Below are 22,099 nucleotides of genomic sequence, written 5' to 3' on the forward strand. Positions count from 1 at the left end.
TGAGCTAACAACTAACAGCACCGCATAAAATCAGAAAGTTGGAAGAGACTCGAGCAGACGTTCTTTTGTATGACGGAGAATTCGTTTACTGATAAAGTTATTGCCCTCACACCTACATGTGTCGCAACTACTAATCAAGCTGGTTCCTTAGAGCTAGATGGAGAAATGGATGATTGTCTTCTTTTACTTCTCATAGGCATCTGTGTGGGAGCATGAACCATCACTGCCTCAGCCTTGCTCCCATAATGAGTGTCTACCATTGAAAAGACCCAGTAGGTATGGCCATGAACACAAGCGTCATAATCCGCACCAACTAGCAATGATTAGCCACTCTGCAGGCACATGGCTCAATTTACAATAAAATACTTCTATTCTCTCAAAGAACATATTCAATTAGTCTAGACACATAAATACTAACTGGCGTTTGATAGGCAGCAATCTGATTCCAACTTTTGCAAGTGGGACGGTGCTGGCTGCTTCTTTTCTAGTTGCCTTTGATCTTTTGGATTTTAACGTTGCCCTCAGCAGAAAGTGGACCTCCTGTGAGTAATTTGCTGAGAAGAGCAAGCAGGAGCTTTCCCCAGCTGCTCTCCGCAGAGTGAGCTGCACCTGAGAGGGAGCAGAGCAAGGTGCAGCCAGGGGTGCTCCTGTCCCTGGCAGGCTTCAAAGCCCCAGCAGCCCTGCATCCAGCACCTTATCTGGCTGCAGCATACCTCATGATGCCTCTTTCCCCTCCCAAGGAGAACAGCCTGACAGCAAGTGCCTTCAAGACACCTCAGAATTGCTCCATGCCTATTTGGCAAAATAGTTAAAACAAACTTAAAATATTTGCTAGTTTAATTTAAAAGAGGCGTAATACTCCTTCCCAAAAAGGTCTGAGCTGCACTTCAAAGGAAAGGAAAAAAAACCCAAAAAACTAAAAGACTTCTTTTTCTCTACTAAGAAAACCGCATACCTTTAAAATTGAATAGTAGTGCTTTTCTACATAGAAATCATTTTCAGATGATTTTGAGCACCTAAAAAATGTCATACTATTCCCATAGAAAGTGAGTCTTTTTTCAAACTGGCAGAATGGAAACAAGGGACAGAGGGGTTAGTCACTCTGTCACCCAAGGTCACATACCCAACTCTCACCCAGAAGACCATGTTTCTGTTTCCTTCTTTTTGTCTTTCTTTCTGTCCTCCCCTTATCTGAAGTTTTCCCTTTAATCCAAAGCTTAGCATTTCACAAAAACACAGGCATTTCCATGTGCTCTAAAATAATTGTAGACTAAGAGAAACTAGGCCTTGGAAGCCTTTGTCTAAATACTTCTAAATAACAAAATCTATGTAAAAGCTGATACCTTTATATTTTAAAGAAGAGTAAACTCTTAAAGCTTCTAACTTTAGTGAAATCAATTTAGGGAAAGCAACTTTCTTTGATCAATCACAGAAGGGAAATATATACTTCAGAATTAATTGCATAATACATATACACCTAGATAAAAGTTAAATACAAAATTGTAGACAATTTACTATACACTTCAAATATTCATTTAAACATAAAACATAAAAATAATCATACAATGCAACTAGATGCTTACCACTGTATTTTAAAATGCTAATATATTTGTGTAAGTTCCATGTTCAAAGTAAAATACTCCTCATTCTCTACTGATAGAATCACTGAAGCATTTTAATATCTTACTTTTTGGATAATTAAACAATATATTGCATTAATTTTACGTTTATGCATAAGGTTAATATTATGACTTAGTTTACCTGTTCCTGAGAGCAACGTATGAAGTAGTAGAAACTGCAGAAACCTAGCAAACATAACAGCAGCATCGGAATGATTAAATAAATGCTACCGGCATCAAATCACTGAATTCCAGCTAGCACTGGCAGCAAATCCACAACACTATTAAAAATCCACTAAAATGCAAAGGAATTTCTTTGAAAAATTCCCTTTGGTTCTTTCATTCTAAATCAAAACCAAAAAAAAAAAAAAAAAACCCCGCAGTGTCCAACATTATACAACAGAGACACTAAACAAGGCCATAGTGCTGCTGTCATCAAAACAGATCTCTGCAGTGCACAGCTTCTCATCGATTACCGCATTTCTCCAGTGCTCTGTGCTATACCAAAGAGGCTCCCACAGCAAACACCAAGGCTCTGGTAGGCCCATAATTAACCATTTCCTGAAACAAGGCACAGAAGACGCTACCTTCCTTTAGGCAGAGATGTGAAATGCTGTGGTCCCTTCAAGTCAGCACAGGAGAAAGACTCAGGCAGATGCTTGAAGAGTTCCTCTTTTTATCTCCCCCAGTGACAATGCACTGAGGTACCCGTGGGCTAAGATGACAAAGTCCAGCGGACCCCTGCTGACTAGCATACCACAGAAAACTCACCTGAGATGATTTGGTCCCATTACCAATCACTGGCAATGATCCTGCCAAAGCCCCGTGTAACACATCATTTCCTTTGCAGTTCCCTATCCGAGATCTTAGCCCAGTGACAACAACTGGCACAATGAAGCACAAACCAGGAGTGAAGGATTGAATGCTGGGAACAAGGACAAAAGTGCTTCTTCAGGCTGTTCCGGTATGGCCAGCCTAGTGTTATTAGTAGCTCGTCGCCAGGAGGCAAAAGGACAACCCGTGGTAGGTTTTGACCAGGAGTTGGGGGTGGCTCGTATTTCCAATATTTTAAAAGATGCAGGTCTTTGATAATTGCAGAGTCACAGTTCATAGTCTAAGAAAATTTTCACTGAGGTATAGAATCATTAACCTCTCAAGTCATCACATTTACTTTATTCACCTCATATGTTGCATCACACAGAACAGCAGCAACAATAACAACAAAATTAGTTGATTTTAAATGTCACTCCATTAATTTAATTTTTATCACAGTACAGAATTCAGTTTCCAAAAACAACACTGAACAATGTTATACTTCTTTGACCCACTAGGGAATATTATTAAAAAGTAGAGGCAAGCTGCTTTTGATTTGCTTTAGAAAATGAAATGATCAAATGATAATAGAGGGAAAATAAAGAACCACCTTGCATTTATTTTAACTGAATGCACTGTTTGCTTAAATCATATATACTTGTAAAAAATAATTATCTGATACGGATAAATTCTGAAACATGGATCATCTCATCATAACCAAATCCACTGAAAAATATCAGACTCAAACAACTGAATAATTTTCCCCTCTTAAACATGATTTTACTCTCTATTTAAAAATCTTTATTTTTTTATTTCCCCCAAACTTTCAAATATTCTTTAAACTGTCTTGAGTCAAAATTGGCCAATTTTTTTGCTGGGGATTAGAAAGGGAAATAATCATTAATTGAATCACTGTTATTGTGCTGCGTTAATTTTACTTAATTCATTTATTTCTCAGAAGCTTATGACAAAATCAGCATTACTTGTCCCATATTACAGATGAAGTTGAGAAAAGTTAACTAACTTATTCAATGTCACATGCTTTATAAGTAGTAGAGATGGGATTTGGACATGACTTTGACTTGAAAGCCTGCTGTATGCACTTTTCACTATACAAAGCAGCAACCACTGCAATTATTTTGATGGATGACCTGAAAGTTGTGCCAGTTTTTGTTAAAGAGCTAAGGGCTTGGTATGAGAAACTATAATGATGTAGAAGGGCCTACAATATTCTACCTCAATTTTGCATATTTGGAGCCAGTGGGGATTTTCCAGGCCACTGTATGGGGCTGAAGTCATGCTTTGCCTGCCGAATGTTTAAGTTCCTTTTACCACAGTTCTGTTATAAGAAGACACACAAACGTTGTGGCTGAGAGACAGAACTGCCCAGCAAGTAAACTAAAAAGCCATGTTGATAGGAGAGTCAAAATTTTCAACATCCAACTTACTCATTTCCCTAAATTGGCACCATGTGATTTTATTTGATTGAAATTTAAGAATCCATGGATCTTACAAGCCTATGTAGGGTAAGCCAACCAAATAAAAACACTTTAATATGCTTTCTATGGCTAAAGTTGCGCCTATGTTTGGAGAAGCCTCCTTTTCATATCTCTTCTCCTGTTTCTTTTTTTCTCATTTATCACCTGGAATGGCTTATTTCAAATTATAAAATCATTTGGAATGCTATTAACCTAATATATATCCCTCATTTCATCTCATAAATTTATATTAATTTGGTACAATTATCTTGAGTTCCCTAAAATGCCACCATATGAGAAAATTTGTCAAATGGTAGCAAATTTTATTTCTAACACAAGATAAATCAAGTAAGGTCTCTAAGATGGTATACACAGATCTCATAATTACAGAATCAAAATAGAGAATATTAGAAGGGGCTAATGTTAAACTTATACAACCACACATTGATAACTATCTCTCTCTTCCTCCCTACTCTCTCTAAAAATAAATACATAAAATCTTTTTAAAAAATTTAAAAAATACCCTATCATTCATTTCTAGGTACTCTGAGATCCGATGCAGAGTACTAAGTGCCACTCCCTGAGGTCACTGTCCACATATAAGTAGAAAACAATCCTTCTTTTTCATTAATTCAGAAATTCATATTAACAATATTTACTTATTTAAAATATTCCTAGCACTCTGTTCATTTTGAGCCACTTGTATCCCTCCTTGGGGTTATATATTTCACAGCCTCCCACTCAGCTGTGACTTCACAGTCACTTCTACCAGCAGACTGACTTCCCTTGGGAGAAGACACATAAAACCTGGCATCCACTGCAATTTGGAGCTTGAACACACACCATTTGATATTGAGGTACTGTGGCCTAGGTCAAGGCCAGTTTGTGAAAAGGTTTCAACAATTTCACAAGAACCCAGGATCCAGAATTATTATTATTATTATTATTCCTCACCCAAGGATATGGTTTATTGACGTTAGAGAGGGGGAGAGAGAGAGTAAGAAAAAGAAACATTGATCGGTTGCCTCCCATACATGCATCAACACTGGACTGACCCGCAACCTAAGTATGTGCCCTGACTAGGAATCGAACTTGGAACCTTTGGTGTACAGAATGATGCTCCAACCAACAGAGTCACCAGGCCAGGGCAGTATCCATTATTTTGAATAAGTGGCACAAACTTCCTCTTTGGGGACTGATTTCCCACTACCAATGATTCCAATTTGTCATTTATTTCTCTTTGTATCAGCATGAGAAAGCAAAGCATGTAATAAATTCACTATAAACAAAACATGGACTGTTTAGCAACTTTGTATTGTTTTTCCTTATTTTCCGAGAACACAAATATTCTAATCTTTAAATCTTTTTTGAATTGGCTACTACACAAAAAACCATAAATATGTTAAACACTTTACAATCTTTAGGGCTATATGGTAAATCTAATAATATCTCTCAGAGAAAAAGACTGCAGATAAAGTTGGTCGCTGGGAATTTTGATCTATTGAGAAATGAAAGAAAATCGTTCCACACCTGATGCACAAGGAATGGGAATATTTGCATTGGGAAAATAGATACAGAGGAAATGCTAAACACAGATTTGTGTCCAGATGAAAAAAAGAATGAAGTGGGATTCTCATGCCCCAAACTCATTGTCTGTTGCTTACCAGTACCTGCTCGTCGCACCTGGATTGCTTCCTCTTCAGAATCAACAGACCTCACTTCTTCCCACCCTCCTGGAGAGCCAGGTGTCCCAGGTGCACACATGACAGCAACCTTGTAAAGAAATCCGGCCTGGGGATTTTCAGCCTAGCTTTCAAACAAATTCAAGGTCTTAACTAAGAAGATTGCGAAGTGCTGCCTCCTCTACCACAAGAACAGTGACAACCCGTGGGTTAGGAGCAGCGGAAGATGAAAACTGAAAGAAAATATTGGTGTAAGCATAAGAAAGACTCTGCATGACTGACTCAGGTCATTGCAGGCACTAGGCAGCTATGCAAAGGACTGCTTGGATAAAATACCTTATACAAGCCTCGATGGGCCTGGTGGCGTGGAGACTGGTAGCATTTACTGAGAAGCATATTGGCAGCTCTGTTGGGTTTTAACCAGATCCACGGGGTTCAGGAAATAAGCTCTCTGCCAGATGACACTATGCTCCTAGCCATTCCTTCTGTTTACGTTATCTCCCAAATTACTCTAACTAGTGTCCTTTCTCCTGCTGTGAGCTTATTTGTGGACAGGGCTAAATAAAGGATTTTTATGACAACAGAATGGCCATTAGCCCATAAGATGATTTCTTAAAACATAACTCTTCTGCTTTGTTTAGTACTATTAAAATCAATTAAATGAGTTTCTTATTACTATAATCTTTGATTTTTAAAAAAGAAAATGTTTTGTTTCTTCCTGAAATATTTGAAATTAGGCCATCTTTGTATATATTATATATTATTCTTTATCACATGAATATTTGAAGATCGGTTCCCTCTTCTTATTGCTGTATTTTCCTAGCAGAGGGGTGTGTGTGTGTATACACCATATATATACACACTATATATATACACACAATATATATATATGTGGCATATATATATACATGGTATACACACACAGACACACATTATAGGCTCTACGACTTCCTCCTAGTATATGTGACATGGTACAACATTTTAGGACTATGAAGAGCTATATCTTCCTTTCAGATTTTTAGATGGAATGCATACCCCAACCTTATGAAAAAAGAAGAATTATATTTTTCTTCTACCATACTAAGTCTTTCCATGAAAACAAACAGGTACACGTGATTTTAATTTGAGCATATTATTCTGCAAGTAATTATCACTTTGGGGAATTTTAATATAGAGAATATTATAAATAGTAAAAACTGCATATGCATATAGTCCACACTTCCTAAAGCATATTCACATGCTTCAAAAGAAATCTGAGAAGGGACCAGGATGGGTAACATTACAAAATAATAATCACTCATTTACAGAAAGAGTCATGAAGTATAGACTAAGACTGACATGTCTTAGAAATCAAATTCCTAAATTACCAACCTGACATTGATATTTATCTCCCTCTCTCCTTCCCTTCCCCTCTAAAAATAAATAAATAAAAATCTTTTTAAAAATTCTGATTTCAAACCATAAATCTCTTATAAGTGCTCTGTGAAGTAACAGTCAATACTGTATTGAATTGCTAATTTTCATGTCATATCAGCATATAAAGGAAAGAGCACCAAAACACTGTGTAGCACCTGTATATATTTCCCAACTCTCCCCAAGTACTTTCAAAAGTAGAAAAATAAATCTGTACTCATCTATAGCTGACTTGTCTATGTAATTTCCTCTGTTTCTCACAATTATATTATGAAAAAACAAGGTATAAAAACTTCCACACAGATAAATATACTGAGTAATTTTAAGTTATGACAATGTCTAGATTATAAACTCTTGATAGGATGTAAATAAAGCAGACTGAAGAGTGTCCAGGTGGAAATAGCACACTGCTGCTGTACTGACTGGCTTTTCCTGGTTTGTGAGCCATGCTGTACTGTGTTAACGTACTAGCACTTAAGAGTGAATGACAGAACTCTGGACAGAACAGGATATATATGTATTTCCTTACAATCTATGTATGTTTAAATTCCATATCCTCTTAGTGAAATCAAGATTCTTAATCTTTACAACCAGCAGTAGAACACAGTATTTGTGAAAGGTTAGTTCAGCTTCAATGTGCCTCTTCTGAGACATTTTCACTGACTGAACCCAAACCATGTGGATATCCTCATCACTTTTCATTTCCCTTTATGTCTTAAAAGACAAGTTACACATAGGACTTTATTCTGCTATTCCTTGTAAGTTTTACTGGTCCCTGCAATATATGTATTCATAATTTCTTTCTTGTAGGAAAAATTCTGAACATTGAATATAATAAGCAATAGAGTTAAAGAAGAAAGAGACCAGGTCTCTGCCTTAAAGGTTTAAACGTTATTGTTATCCCCACATTACAAGTGAGAAAACTGAGGCTTAGATATGACAGGTGACATATCTAGTCATTGGCAGAATGAGAATTTGTATGAAAAACTGACAAAAAAATCAAAGCTAATCTTGCTTTAGATCCCAACATCCTTAACTTTGGGAACTTTTACCTCATATTAAGTGTAATACAGTATTCTTAGTGGTTGGTGATTGTGGCAAATGAATACACACCAAATAAAATGCACATGATGGGCCCTGGCTGGTGTACCTCAGTGGATTGAGCACAGGCCTGCGAACCAGAGGGTCACAGTTTGATTCCCAGTCAGGGCACATGCCTGGGTTGCAGGCCAGTTCCCTGTAGGCCAGTTCCCAGCAGGGGACGCACAAAAGGCAACCCTGCGTTGATGTTTCTCTCCCTCTCTCCTTCTCCTATAAAGATAAATAAATAAAATCTTTTAAAAAATGCACAGGATGCCACAGTCCAAGGCCTTTTATGAGAATAGCCTAGCTCTGCCATATCTTGACCTTAGAATACAAGTTTATGGAAATGTTAAAATTCCATGATAGTTCTGACCTTAGGCACAGACAGCAGTTCTAATTATCTGCCCCTAACAAGGGCAAAACACTGACCCTCGTGGCCCAGTGATGTCCAACAACCCAAGCCCTCAGACATTACAAGTCTTGAGCCAACCAGAGGTGTAAACTGAAGTATCACTTCCCATAGTTAGGGATCTGGTTTTCTCATTTAGTTTTTGGCACTTGGAGATGTCTCTCAATTATCACAAACAATTTTATGCCATAAATGTAAGAATACAGAATTTCTATGGCCATGGGGTAATCCTTTAATACCTTGTAACGAAAAAATTGAGCTGGCTTCAAATTTTTATATTATAAACTCTATTGTAATAAAATATTTACCTATATCTATCATAAAGTGTTTATTTTGCCAGGAGACACTTTGAGATGTAATCATATTTCATAAATTAAATACAAATTAGTAAATTAGAGGTAAGGATTTTGGCTACTAGTAAATCTGAAGTTCACTCACCTTATGGCTCCAATTTTTCATGTGGTTTCAATTCCGAACATTGAAGAATGAATTAGAGCAATTTCAGTCACTATCCCAACATTCCCCACTCAATGAAAAACACAAGGTCTTCGATGATACGCTTTATTTACCTCATAGTTTCCCAAAGGTTCTTAATCTCTAACCCAAACAAGATTTCCCAAATAAAGTATTCTTTCTGAAGCCCCTAACACCTAATTTAGAGTTTGAGGGGATTATACCAATTAAATTTTCAGCTTTTTCCTTTCTGATCACTCACTGCTCAGTCATTTCTCCAAAAGTTATTTTTGTTTTTCACTATTATTATTGATGGTATTGATGTTGCTTTATTTCTTTCTTAAATCTAATGGCAATTTTTATTACAATTCACACTACAATTTCTTCTGGGGGGGGTAATTGAATTTTTTCTTTCATTAAATACATACTAATTTACCATCTAGTGGTAGAATTCATAATATTGTGGTTTCTTTTTTATAGATCCAAGAATTAATAAATGTCAAATTACTAAAAATAATTGAAGAAACAGAATTCTGGAATAGAGAAGTAAACTGTAATCATACAAGAAACAAAGTAAATAATTTCCTATCATCCAATGAAGCGATATTTATTGATTGATGTACCAAGAATTGGAAAACAGGAAAATTACCCTTTTCAAACTCAATTATCCTCAACAGTACTTTTGAAATAAATATTTTCTACCTACTCAAATATAAAATTTATTATTTCTTTTTGTAATATTAGTTCCACAAATTTAAAAAAGAGAGGAATTTCCAACAGTGTACAACTTATTCCAGGAACTGGATTTGTAGGTATGTAACTGTGAACTCTTACTTTATTAAGTATAAAATAGAATACAAATTCAGAAACATGTCTCCATTTAATCAGGAAATGACATAAACATGCAAATATAGTTCAAGAGGACAATAGGTAAGGAAGTAAAAATTGGTCTTAGTTTTAAATTACAGATGGAGAGAGGAGAGCACGTAACGGGGAAGAAGAGCAAATGTCAAGTAACTGAGATGGGCAAGTACATGGTAGGCAGGAAGGGCAGGGTATAAACAGTAATCAGTTGAGAAGAACAAAGTGTTCGAGAAAATGAGTCTGTGAACATTATAAACTGGAGCTATACTCCGAGGACTGAAGAGTTTAGCTGAAGTTTCGTCTTTTGTTTTCTATGAAATGACCCAATCTGTGAGAATTTTACCACTAATCCAACTGGAATGGCCAAGTGTTAGGACAATAATAATTGCTCACATTTGTATAATACTCTAGGCTTTCAAAACTAGTTTCCTGATGATTGTTTCAATGTGGGCCTAGTTTCCAGTTTCTGCTCGAGGCATTTGCAAGGCCTTCAATCCCCCTCTTATCTGGGGCCCCCCAAACACTATGGTCACCTCATATGGAATTCACACCTGCTAGTCAATCAGAAAATTACTTCAAGTACCTGGGACAAAATTCTAAAATATACCTGGACATATATAACTCTTTATTCTGTCCCCAAAATGAAACTGAGTCATTTTGGATCATAAATTGAGTCATTTTGGATGATTTCTCCAGTTAAATGTGGCCCCATATAAATAAGCAACATTTTTATGGGAAGTCCAGAGAATGATGCAAAATAAAAATTCTCATGGAAGAATCAGCACTTTATAACTTATAAAGAGTAAGGGCTGGGATCTGGAAAAGTCCTTGAAGACTATCAAGCTCTGCAGTCCAGACCTTGACTATACAGTAGCATTACCAGGAGAAACCTTAAAAGAAAAGAGAGAGATCCACAGCCTAAGTCAGAATCCCTTTTAGTGACAACAAGTAATTTTTAAAAGCTTCCCAGGGGATTCTAAAGTCCAGGTAAGGATGAGGATTGCTGATATAGCCGGTTCCTGTCACGCTGTTCCCCCAAATAACCCAGTTCCTAAGAACTGGAATGAAACTGTTCTTTGATCAGCAACTCCTGGGCCCTTTTCCCTCCACAGGCCCATAAGCTTAATGTCCCTAGAACAGTGTCTATCTCCACCGTGTCTCACTGTTCATGCCCATCTCTTTGACTAGAATGCTACACTGATTCTTCCTGCCCAAATTCTATCCCAGCTCCAACATGAAACCTTGGCAACCCAGCTTTCCTCCTACTTCTTGTAACATGTATTATTTACACATCCCATTTGGTATCATAGAAATGAACATATATGCTGAGCCCTTGCTATGTATCAGGTACAAGGCACACAGAGCCATAGCACATTATCTACTTATTTTCACAACTAATCCATGGGCTATGTATAATGATTATTCCAAGTTCCTAACACAACAGAGCATGAAGCACACAGAGGTTAAGAAACATGCCCAATGTGTTCATTCTCTGGCTGAGACTAACACTGGGTCTTCATGATCTTGTGTATCAATCCTCCTCATAAAGTAACTACTCAGTGATATTCTTGATGAGCTTATGGTTTCCACAGATGAAAAACCATGGAGACAAATGCCAAGCATTAGTATTTATCATGCATGTATACAAACACATAGAAGTCTTGGTCTCTTTCCTCTTATGAATACCACTGTTGTGAACTGACTTGCGTCCCCTGCCCAAATTCGTATGTTGAAGTCCTCATTCTGAGGACCTCTGAATGTAACCAAATTTAGAGAGAATGTCTTTAAAATATTTAAATTAAAATGAGGTCATTAGAATGGCCCCTAAACCAGTAATGACTGGGATCCTTATCAGAGGAGAAATCTGAACACAAACAGAGGAAAAGCAATTGAAGACTCAGGGAAAAGATAGATATTTACAAGCCAAGGAGAAAGGCCTAGAACATATCCTTCCTTATGTACTCAGAGAAAGACAACCCGGCCAACATTTTGATGTTGGAGTTTCAGCCTCCAGAACCATGAGAAAATACATTTCTGTTGTTTGGGCCACCCAGTCTGTGGTACTTTGTTATATCAGACTTAGGACCCTGTTGCAACTGTTACCTCGTGCACACCAGACTCAGAAGAGTTTGCTGGAATTAAAATTAGATCTGCTCTTTGGTATGGAACAGGTATTTAAAAAAAGACCCAACTGCAGAAGTTCAGCTCAGCAGGTAGAACAAGACACTCAAAGAAGATGGCTATGGGTAATAACTATTAAATCCAGAATAGCAATAAAAATCGAGATGCCCCACAATATATGAAGAAGGATGACACAGAAAGGAACACCTAAATTTCCAATATGGCAATTAGCATCAGGGAAGTCATTATGTGGGGATCCAGCTTCTCATTTCTGGATGGGAACTGGGGAGAGTAAGGCAAACGTTTAGTTCTAGAGGGACTTGGGCAACAGAACTGGACTCGGTCCCAAGGACCCAGGGACACAGATCTTACAAGCAAAAGGAAGCATAAAGCTGGGGCCTGGTCTCAGGCACATAGAAGACGCCAGATCGCTAGGACTAGGCCTGGACTGCAACGAGAACAAGTAGCAGGGCTGAGGAAGTAGCAGGCCTTAGAAGGTCTGGCTGCAGCAAGGGACAGGACAAGTCCCAAGCTCTCCCAGCTGCAAAGAGAAAATGGCTTCAGGGATGGGAAATCAGGCAGAAATTAACACTTTTCTCGGTTCAATAGTGTGTAAAAAGAGAGCTTTTTATTTGCTTCTGAAGTCTCTCCAAGGTCTAAGATTCTGTCATGCTGTTAAATTGAACCAAAAGTAAGAACAACCTTTTCATTCACAGGATAAAATGGGTCAAAAACACTGCAGTATGATTCTGCATTTTAAAAGGATACTGAAGAACAAGTTACTGAGATAAAGTGGGTGGCACTGAAATCTTCAATAATAAATATTTTTCTAAATGCACTTTGAAGCATGACTGTTTCCCCTTAAAATGACCTTTAGTTATTATACATCTTCTAAAACATTCTGTATTAAAATTGTAAGCATTTATTACATGTAAAATCACATGATTATTTTTGAAAATGCAGCCTAGATTTTAATTTAGTTTTCCTGATCCAAAATAGGAATCTCTTTCAGATATAACTAAATGACTAATATTCTAGTTATGCATTAATTCGGGAGAAATATTATTGGGTATAATCATGTTAGATTTACAGACTTAATTTCTTTTCTTTTTATAGAACTTCTTTTTAGTCATAACTCCGGTTTTAGAATCAAAGAGATTTTTCAGTCATTTATATATTAGGCAGAAATTTTAATTCAGAAAAAAACAGGTTCTCACCATGATGATGTCCAAAATTTTCTTAACACATATTCTTAGAAGTTAGTAATTAGCATGCTAGCTCAGACCACACACACACACACACACACACACAGTAACGTGTGTCTTCTCAATCTCTTCCTAAGATTTAAATTGCACAGATGATTGAAACAGCTTATGTCCATTCCACATGCACTGTAAGAAGAAGTTAGTTCTCAGACTCCCTCTACGGCATTTAAACTGAAGCATCTAACACCCTAAATCATGCCTGTTTAAGTAGGTTGAAAGGGAGAATTAAATTTATCTTTCCCTCAGCAATATAAAACAGTCTCTCTTCTCTTTTACGCCTATTCTTAAGTTTGTTCTTTGCATCACCAAAGCAAATCGGGCCAGGGAGAGCTGTTGGGCATTGGTGCTAAATGTCAACCTATCCAACTGCCAGTACAGAAATCTCTTTCCTCTTCATAGATCGAGGGGAAATCAAAGAAAAAAAACTAGAGAAATCATTTGGTTAAAGGTTAGAAACTGAAGGTAGAGGTCCATAAAAGTTTGTTCATCAGCCTCTATGTGAAATGAGCCAAGGCAGAAGTGCGTAAGAGGGGAAAAAACAAAAGAAACTGGGTGGGCTCTTCTGAGAGAGCTAGGAGGGCAGGGGCTATGTTTAAATCAATGCATTCCCAAGGCCAGGGTATGCTCCCGTCATACAGCAGGGACTCAAGGAAGCATAGTGTACACAAGGTAAACGGAAGCCAATGCGGGTACAGTTCCACGGAGAGCCACCACTGTCCTGAAGCTCTGCCGGCTAAAATGACAATTACAAAGGCCCCAGAATACACCAAAACTGGTTACTTGCAACCTAAAAATAGGGATTGTTAATAGTATTTTTGTATGTTCCTATTTTAATAGATAGCAAATTAAAACTAAAATAAGTAAGGGCTTGAGATGTAGCTCCAATAATTCATTTCCCTTCATGTCCCTTCTGCCCACACTATCCATTCCACTTCCCAACTTCATTTGTAAATATTGATTTTCTTAGTTCTTCTAATGAAGAGCACTCTAATTTTTAGATAATTTATTTACATTTATACTGGAATATTTGGGATTTTATCCATTGGTTTCTAATTTAAGCTGTTATCTATGGCTAAAACTGATTAAATAAGAAATTTAAACTCACTTTATTTACATCCTTCACTTTCAAAAGGCAATTGTTTTTTTACAATTATTTATTTATTTATTTTTGGCTTGAACAACATATTATTTTACAGTTCTGGAGGTTTGAAGTTTGAGATCAAGGTGTTGGCAGGTTTGGTTTCTTATGTGGCCTCTTTTCCTGGTTTGCAGACGGTTAACTTCGAGCTGTGTCCTCGCATGGCCTCTCCTCTGTGCACACGAATCCCTGGTGTCCACATTTACACATTTAAATGCACTCGATCCTCTATTTATTCTCTTAAAATTCAAACAAGATATTTTAACTCTTAAACGCTTTAAATAGTAGTAATCATGTGTTTACCCCCACATCTCCCAATCCTTTCATCCCCCATATACAGTCAGTTTGAATTTATTCTGACATGGACAAGATGTTTATATTCAATTGTGTAAACAAATATGAGTGTTCAATATTTAAGGGTGTTTTCCGAAAACTGAAAACCAGTAAATGAGATGTACAATATTATTACACGTAAATATTCCGGAACCAAGGAAAAACCCGTAATGTGAAGAGGTTAAATGTCCTTTTCTAGAGATGAACTGCATGGGTTCCTATTCACGCAGAAGAAAATGTGCCTAACTTAACAGTCAATTGGGCTGTAGTAGGTAATAAAAGAAAATCACAATTTCTTTTGCCTCATATTTGAACCATGAGTTTCCTTAACAGGTTTTAGTGGTGAAAAAGAGACAGCCTTTCTTTACCTGGTCAGTAATGTCATATAACTTAGCCATTAGCTATTTCTTGGAATCCATGGCATTTTTCTTGATACAAAGATATTGTTTTGGAGCCTCCTAGAAATGACCTTCAGTTTTAATTTGGACAGATTGCTTTCTGCACACAGTGTCCTTCAGGGAGCTCTTTGCATTTAATTCCTGGGTTAGCTCCACTATTTCTCGTTTCTCGTTTGTTCCACTTTCTTGATTATTATCCTCAGTTTTCTGAGTGCATACATCTTTAAATAATATTCTCAGAAGGACACTGCAAAGTAGGTTTTATGAGACCTTGGAATTGACTGATGATTACATGTGCACAGAATTACAGTTTTAAAATGGTCTTGCTCTGAACTTTGAAGGCATTGATGAGCAATAGTCTACAATTGATTGTCGATAAACACTTTAAACCCCCACTGCTTTGTGTATGACTGCTTTATTTTTATCTTCCAAAAGTTTATTTATCTTTCCCTTTTTTCCCAGCACATTTAATGATGTTGAAATTCCTCTGTTTTACAATTTTGATCTCTGGACTCATCCTCTGGAGATCCCCAGTATTACATAGGCTTCCCTAAAGATCAGTTTCATAGTGGCCTTCTGGATCCAAAGGAGTTTACAGGCTTAATATTAGTTTTTACTTTAATGTCTCAGATTAGGTTATTTTACTGCCCAGTTAGGCGAGTTAACTCACCCCTACAGGCAAGTTTGTGATCTTGAGTCTAGTCATGTGGCCTTGCACTTTGTCCAAGTATCTCTGTCCAAGTGCATCAGTGCTATGGGTTTTGATACCCAAAGCTTTCCCTTTAAGCTTGGTTATTAAACTTAACAATTCAAAAACTATTTCACACAGAATAGCTCTGTGTTTGGGTGGGGAAGGTACCCTGGAAATGGGCTTAGGCATTTCGGGATGACCCAAGCTTGACCATGAGTCAGCATTTTGTTCTGTTGTTTTTAAAGTACACCTCTGTTCTTGAATTCTCTCTTACTTCTAGGGTGAATGTGTCTACTTGTTCATCTAGCTCTTCTTTAGTTTCCTCTGCTGGTGTTCTTCACATTTGGTGGTCTTTGTCGTTCAATCAATTGAGATGGAGTACTGGGTGGATTTGTGTGTGTAACTGTGGGGAGTTTTCATGCCAGTATTTTTAGTGAGGCTGCTCTAGTGGACACTAAAACTCCCTGCAACATCTGCGAATAAATGAAGCTTGCGAGCCAGTAGCCTTCATTTCAGGATGAATAAATGCGGAACTCAGGGTTAAGCGGGTAAGGGTACAGGCCCCAGAATGGGAAGCACCTACTCCACTGTGTTTTCTCAGGCAGTTAATTGGATTTCTTCTTGATTTTTACTAGGGAATTATGTTTGCTGTTTTTTCTGTAAGGGGCTGAAGAGAAGGAGGTGATGGTGAAAGAGTGACGAAGAGTGTGTTGCAGTTGTTAGGTCAACAAACATTGAACGACTCTGCCAATCTGAAGCTCCCCTCCTCACCACCAGCCACAGAGTCTGATGGCTGAGCCTGAAGTTGCTGTAAGGTGCTTCATGGCAGGGCAATTTCTCCACCACCAGACCCTTTTGTTTACTCAGCAAGCTCTTATGTCTAAAAGCAGTCTACTTTCTACCTTCCTCTTTCCATCTTCTAAAACCATCCCATCAGCTCACAGTTCACTTCCTTTTCTCTTCATTTGTATAGGGTCTCATGGGGTAAGAAAATAATTGTTCAGGCAGCCATTTGAAGAGAGAACCATTTTAAGTTGTAATTGTTTTAAGGTTATATATATTTTAAATGTCTGTAGCCAAATTCTTACAGTAGGACACAGTTTTATCTTGGGGTATATCCTGTCTATAAAGTCCCCAGTGAGTGCTCTGGATAACCAACAAAAATTGCCACAGGGCAGGAAAGATGGCTATCTCTTTATCCACCTACATTTATATATCTATCTATGTATATGTGTATATTTATTTATTTAATCACCGTACCTCTAAAATCTAGCACAGTGTGCCTGGAATCTAGGAGATTCTTTTTTTTAAAAAAAATTTATTTATTTATTTTTAGAGGGGAAGGGAAGGAGAGAGGGAGAGAGAAATATCAATGTACGGTTGCTTCTCATGGGTGCCCTGCTGGGAACTGGCCTGCAACCTAGGCATGTGCCCTGACTGGGAATTGAACCGCAGTTATTTGGTCCAAAGGTCCTCGCTCAATCCACTGAGCTCATAGGAGATTCTTATAGATATGTTGTTTAATATCATGTACATTAAGCAGAATTTATATAATATCATGTATAGATTAATATATAAATAAATAAATGGCAGCCAAATTTTTAAATCTCAAACCTGCAGGAAACAGGCTATAGGAAATAGGACTATCAAAAGGATATAATGCGTATTCTTTGTTCTCAATAAACAGAAGCAAATCAACGATTTCCAGGCAGAATCAGAAGTTCTCTGTGAATAGTAAGTACTGTATTTATGGAACCCCCAAAGGATACTCCTAACACTTTTAATAACTAAAAAATAATATAAAGCATTACATGAACAAGTTGCCCTCCCAATGTGATTGTTGCAAGGATCCTTGACTTTTGTTCCTGACTCCTTGATGTTTAAGTTGTCAGACATCAAAACTGAATAGTCAATGGTTTACTTTGCCCACAACCTTTACCCTGGTCTCGTGAAACTATCTGTCTCTAGGGGGAGAACTGTCACTTGCTATTAAGGGTCTTCCATCTCCCTCTCAACCACTCATTTCTTGACATTCTTGCAAATATCCCTTCTTTCAGTAATCCGGATCATGTGCTCATGAAAGGACTGTTAAGCACTGCCTAACAGCAACAATTATGAACAAATCAGTCAGCCCTTGTTTGTTATACAGGCTGAGCTAAGAAGCCAGTCATGGAGTTCTTTCAGAGTTCAAAGGCATGTAATTTGTGTTGTATTTTCTCAGTTAACACAAAATCAGCAAAAAGGAGAGGATTGAAAATGAAGGCTATACTGTTATCCAACACCAGACTCTTTTTCCAACTTGCTTTGTCTGAGGGTCTATACTTTAAGTTCCTTGTATCTTAAGTGACTTACTCCCCTGATCAAGCAGCACTGCCTCCATGTTTCTTCTCAGAACTGGCAGCACTTCTTTCTCTCCTCCACGCTGGCTCCATCTTGTCTCTTTTTTTATTCTTAGGTCTCATTCCTCAACTCCTCGGGGCACAAATCAGCGCTAGACTTTCTCCCAATCAATTGCATTACACATTTCACTCAAAATTCAGCTACTATCTTATAAGCAACAGTCAGTGAGTTCACTGTTTTTCTTCTGTACGGAAAAATTTATATTAGTTAATATTTATAAACTAAGAGAAAAAAGATGCCTATTTTTTTCCAGTGGGCAAAAGCAGTATGAACAGCACTCCTACTGAAAATGTGGTAACTGACCTCAATTTCTAGATAGTCTACTAGATAGAGCTTACCCTTAATCTTTGTGTGGGTGTCATATGTGAGCTGAATTACACTACATGCAAAAGATTATATTCAATATATATAAATGTCAGGTTGTCTTTCTGATGTCAATTACTTGATCAGCTTGTCTTTTATTGGATGGTTGGACACATAGCAAAATTCTATCAAAGTATCTTGAAAACATGACCTTTTGAGTCATATACTAAATTGTATTTCATTGTGTAATTATCTTTATTGCTTATTTTTCTCAACACGATGTCAGCACAGAGCATATTCTTTCTTATTAAATCTCAGTTTATCTACCAAAAGTGCTAAATACATATTTGCTAATAGCATACAAAACATGTCAGCAAAATAATAATATGAATTACAAAATGGTACATATATATTAAATAGTTATCTAATGACAGTGCTATAGTCTGAATGTTTGTGCCCCCTCACCCCAAAATTCATAGGTTGAAATCCTAACCCTAAAGACGATGGCATGAGAGGTGGGGATATTGGTAGGTGCTTGGATTTTGAGAGTGAAGACTTCATGAATGCTCCTAGAAAAGAGACTCCATACACTCCCTAGCCCCTTCCACCATGTGATGAAATCTCATGACGGTGCCACCCATGAACCAGCAACTTGGCCATCCCAGCAGCCTGATCTTGGACTTCCCAGCCTGCAGAATGGTGAAAAATAAATTTCTGTTGTTCATAAGCTCCCCACTCTGTGACCATTTGTTATAGCAACTTGAGCAGACTAAAGAGCCAGGCATTGTGTTAAATGTTTAATTTATATGGGTAACTGATAAACTGTACAAGAAAATGCACAGGATACAGTAAAAATGTAACTTTAATTTCTGTGCCTCAGTGCTCTTTAAATTTTACTCCATGGGAATACTCTTCCCATGACCCTGAAACTCAAAGCATAGTATCTCCTTTCTTCTAAGAAATCTCTTCCCAAATCATTCTTCCTCTTCTCACCCCACTGGAGTCTATAAGATATGAAAAAAAGTTTTTAATAAATTCTCTGAGTATTATATGTATGAATGATTACCTCACACTCATTGTGGTATTAGATCTATGGTGCAGGAGCCACAGACAAAATCAATAGAGGAAGAATGCTAGAGTATCCTATTTTATAATGCACCATCTCCTTCAAACCACTCATAATTTTATGAGACTTATGGAGGTCAAGTAACCCAGGGAGGGGGAAGGGTGATAGAGATTATCGTATCAGGGAATAGAGAAGTTTGGTAATAAAGTCATTAGTAGATATTACAGATTATTAAAAGGTATGTTCTTTTTTTAAAAAAATATTTTATTTATCTTTTTAGAGGGGAAGGGAAGGAGAGAAGAAAGAAACATCAATGTATGGTTGCTTCTCGTGCATCCCCTGCCGGAAACTGGCCTGCAACCCAAGCATGTGCCCTGACTGGGAATCGAACCGCAATCGCCTGGTTCACAGGCCCGTGCTCAATCCACTGAGCTACACCAGCCAGGGCTAGATTATTAAAAGGTATGTTCTTTAGAGCTAATGTTTCATTTTGTAAATGTTGAGTTGGAATTGGTTAAAATATTAGAACAGGACAGCTACTTTGGAGTAAATTCAAGACATTGTTAAGAAGATTAACCATAAGTTTAGAGAAAATGGGGCATCTGTGTTAGATAATGACACATGATGCCTGTGTTCCCAAATAAAAAAATTTAACTCCAACTTCAGAAGCATGTATATACCAAGTGGCCACCAAAGTTCCCAGAATGATAATTCCCAAGAAGCGGAGACAGTGTGCCAAGGCAATTAGTTCCTCACATGACACCAGCTCCAACCCTCCAATTAATATCCATGCCATTAGTCATGTTTTCTTCCATAACGTTGTTTCTGTAAATAATTTCGAGATTCAATTGTCTGATTCCTTGTTCATTGTGGTTCATAACACATATTCAGTAAGAGCTGACACAATCTTTTCTTTAATTAGTGGAAAAATTATATATATGTATTTATCTGTCAAGAGTTACCTGCACATCAATTGAGCACATCCATTACTTAACACTTTACTACTTTAGAGGGGAAAAATATGTGCTTACAAGCATATTAAGGCAAGAAAGACAAGTGTCTATTCAGCATCTGATTCTTAAAAGCCAATAGACAATGTGCATGAACACAGGCATAATGACTTACCATTCAAACATAAGTCATCAGAAGGATGACTTTTTAAAATCAATATGGCATAGATATTTCCTATTCCAAACTGAATTAGAAATTCCATCATTTGTAACATCTATTAATGCTTTTAACACTAAACCCCACCATTGACTACTTAAAGCTATCTTATGAACCAGCCATGATAATTTCCTGCACAAGTTACTTAACCTCCATTTTTATGTGTGTGTTCTATATATACAAGCACACATGTACATTTAATTATATCTATGTATGTGTTTATGTACACACACAGAAACAGAAAGAACACTTGTGTGTAGTTTAGAGATAGAAAAGATGAGAAAGCAAAGTGGTAGTTTTATAAAACTTATAATATTTAGCATATAATTTAGCAATTATAAAGCCCAAAACCATATAGTCACCCCAAAATATAAATTAAGAAACACACAAGGACCTCAACACTACAGTGACAATGATGACACTCACCATCAAATTTAGGATTGTGACCACTTTAAATCTGAGTGAATATTCAAAACAATGTTCATAGTTTTAATAATAAATTGAAGTATTTCTAAGCAAGTGCTATCTAAAGAAACTTTCTCTGATAATTCCTCTTGAGCATTTGCAATGTGGCCAAGTGCAAGGGGGAACTGAATTATTTTTGTTTATTTAATTTCAATTAGTTTAAATTTAAATAGCTACATGGAGCTATGGTATTGTAGAGTGCAGGTTTGGACAGGAAAAAAGGAAACCTGTCTAAAGGAACAGATTTTAACCTGTCTAAAGATTAGATTGCAAAATCTTTTGCAATCTATAGGTAAAATGAACTTCATATTCCAAAGTTACTGTAAATCCAAAGTATGTTATATAACATCTTCATGGTATAATCTTTGTGAACAAATTTCTTTACAAATTATGAGAAAGACATTTGAAACCCAAAAAGTGCTACTTCTGTGCCTGTACTATCACACCACTGAAGTTTTTTAAAAAGCTACACTTCCCTTTATCAAGCCAAAAGTTTTGGTTTTCTACAAGAAAGCTATTTTTCCCAGACAAATATATTCACCCCAAAATAGTAACTGAAAAACATAAGATGTACTGAATATCCAAGAATGAGACAAACCAAAGTCATTAACGAACTGTTGTAGCCCAAATTTGGAGCTTGTGCTTGTTTTAAAATCCCACAAAAAAAAAAATGAACTACTACTACTACTACTAAAAACTTCTATTCACTGGATAAAAGCTGTGAGCTTTCCAAGTCATACTTTTCCCCCTCCACTTTTACTGACAAGTCATTGAGATATAATTGATATCCAGTTCTGTGTAAGTTTAAGGTATAGTGCATAATGAGTTGACATACCTACATTGAGAAATTATTATTACCAAGAGTTCAGTTAACATACATCTCATATAATGATTAAAACAGTTTTTTTGTGTTATGTGAACTTTGGCCGACTTTCTAA

General features: G+C 36.9%; 1 protein-coding gene across 16 annotated transcripts in view; it reads right to left on the reverse strand.

The window, feature by feature from the left end:
* Window positions 1–22,099, reverse strand: part of RIMS1 (regulating synaptic membrane exocytosis 1) — a 230,686-nt gene that overhangs the window by 163,345 nt on the left and 45,242 nt on the right. The window lies entirely within an intron of this gene.

The sequence above is a fragment of the Sturnira hondurensis genome, unplaced genomic scaffold, assembly GCF_014824575.4.
Source record: "Sturnira hondurensis isolate 20B ecotype Veracruz unplaced genomic scaffold, ASM1482457v3 Scaffold0022136, whole genome shotgun sequence".
NCBI lineage: Eukaryota > Metazoa > Chordata > Mammalia > Chiroptera > Phyllostomidae > Sturnira > Sturnira hondurensis.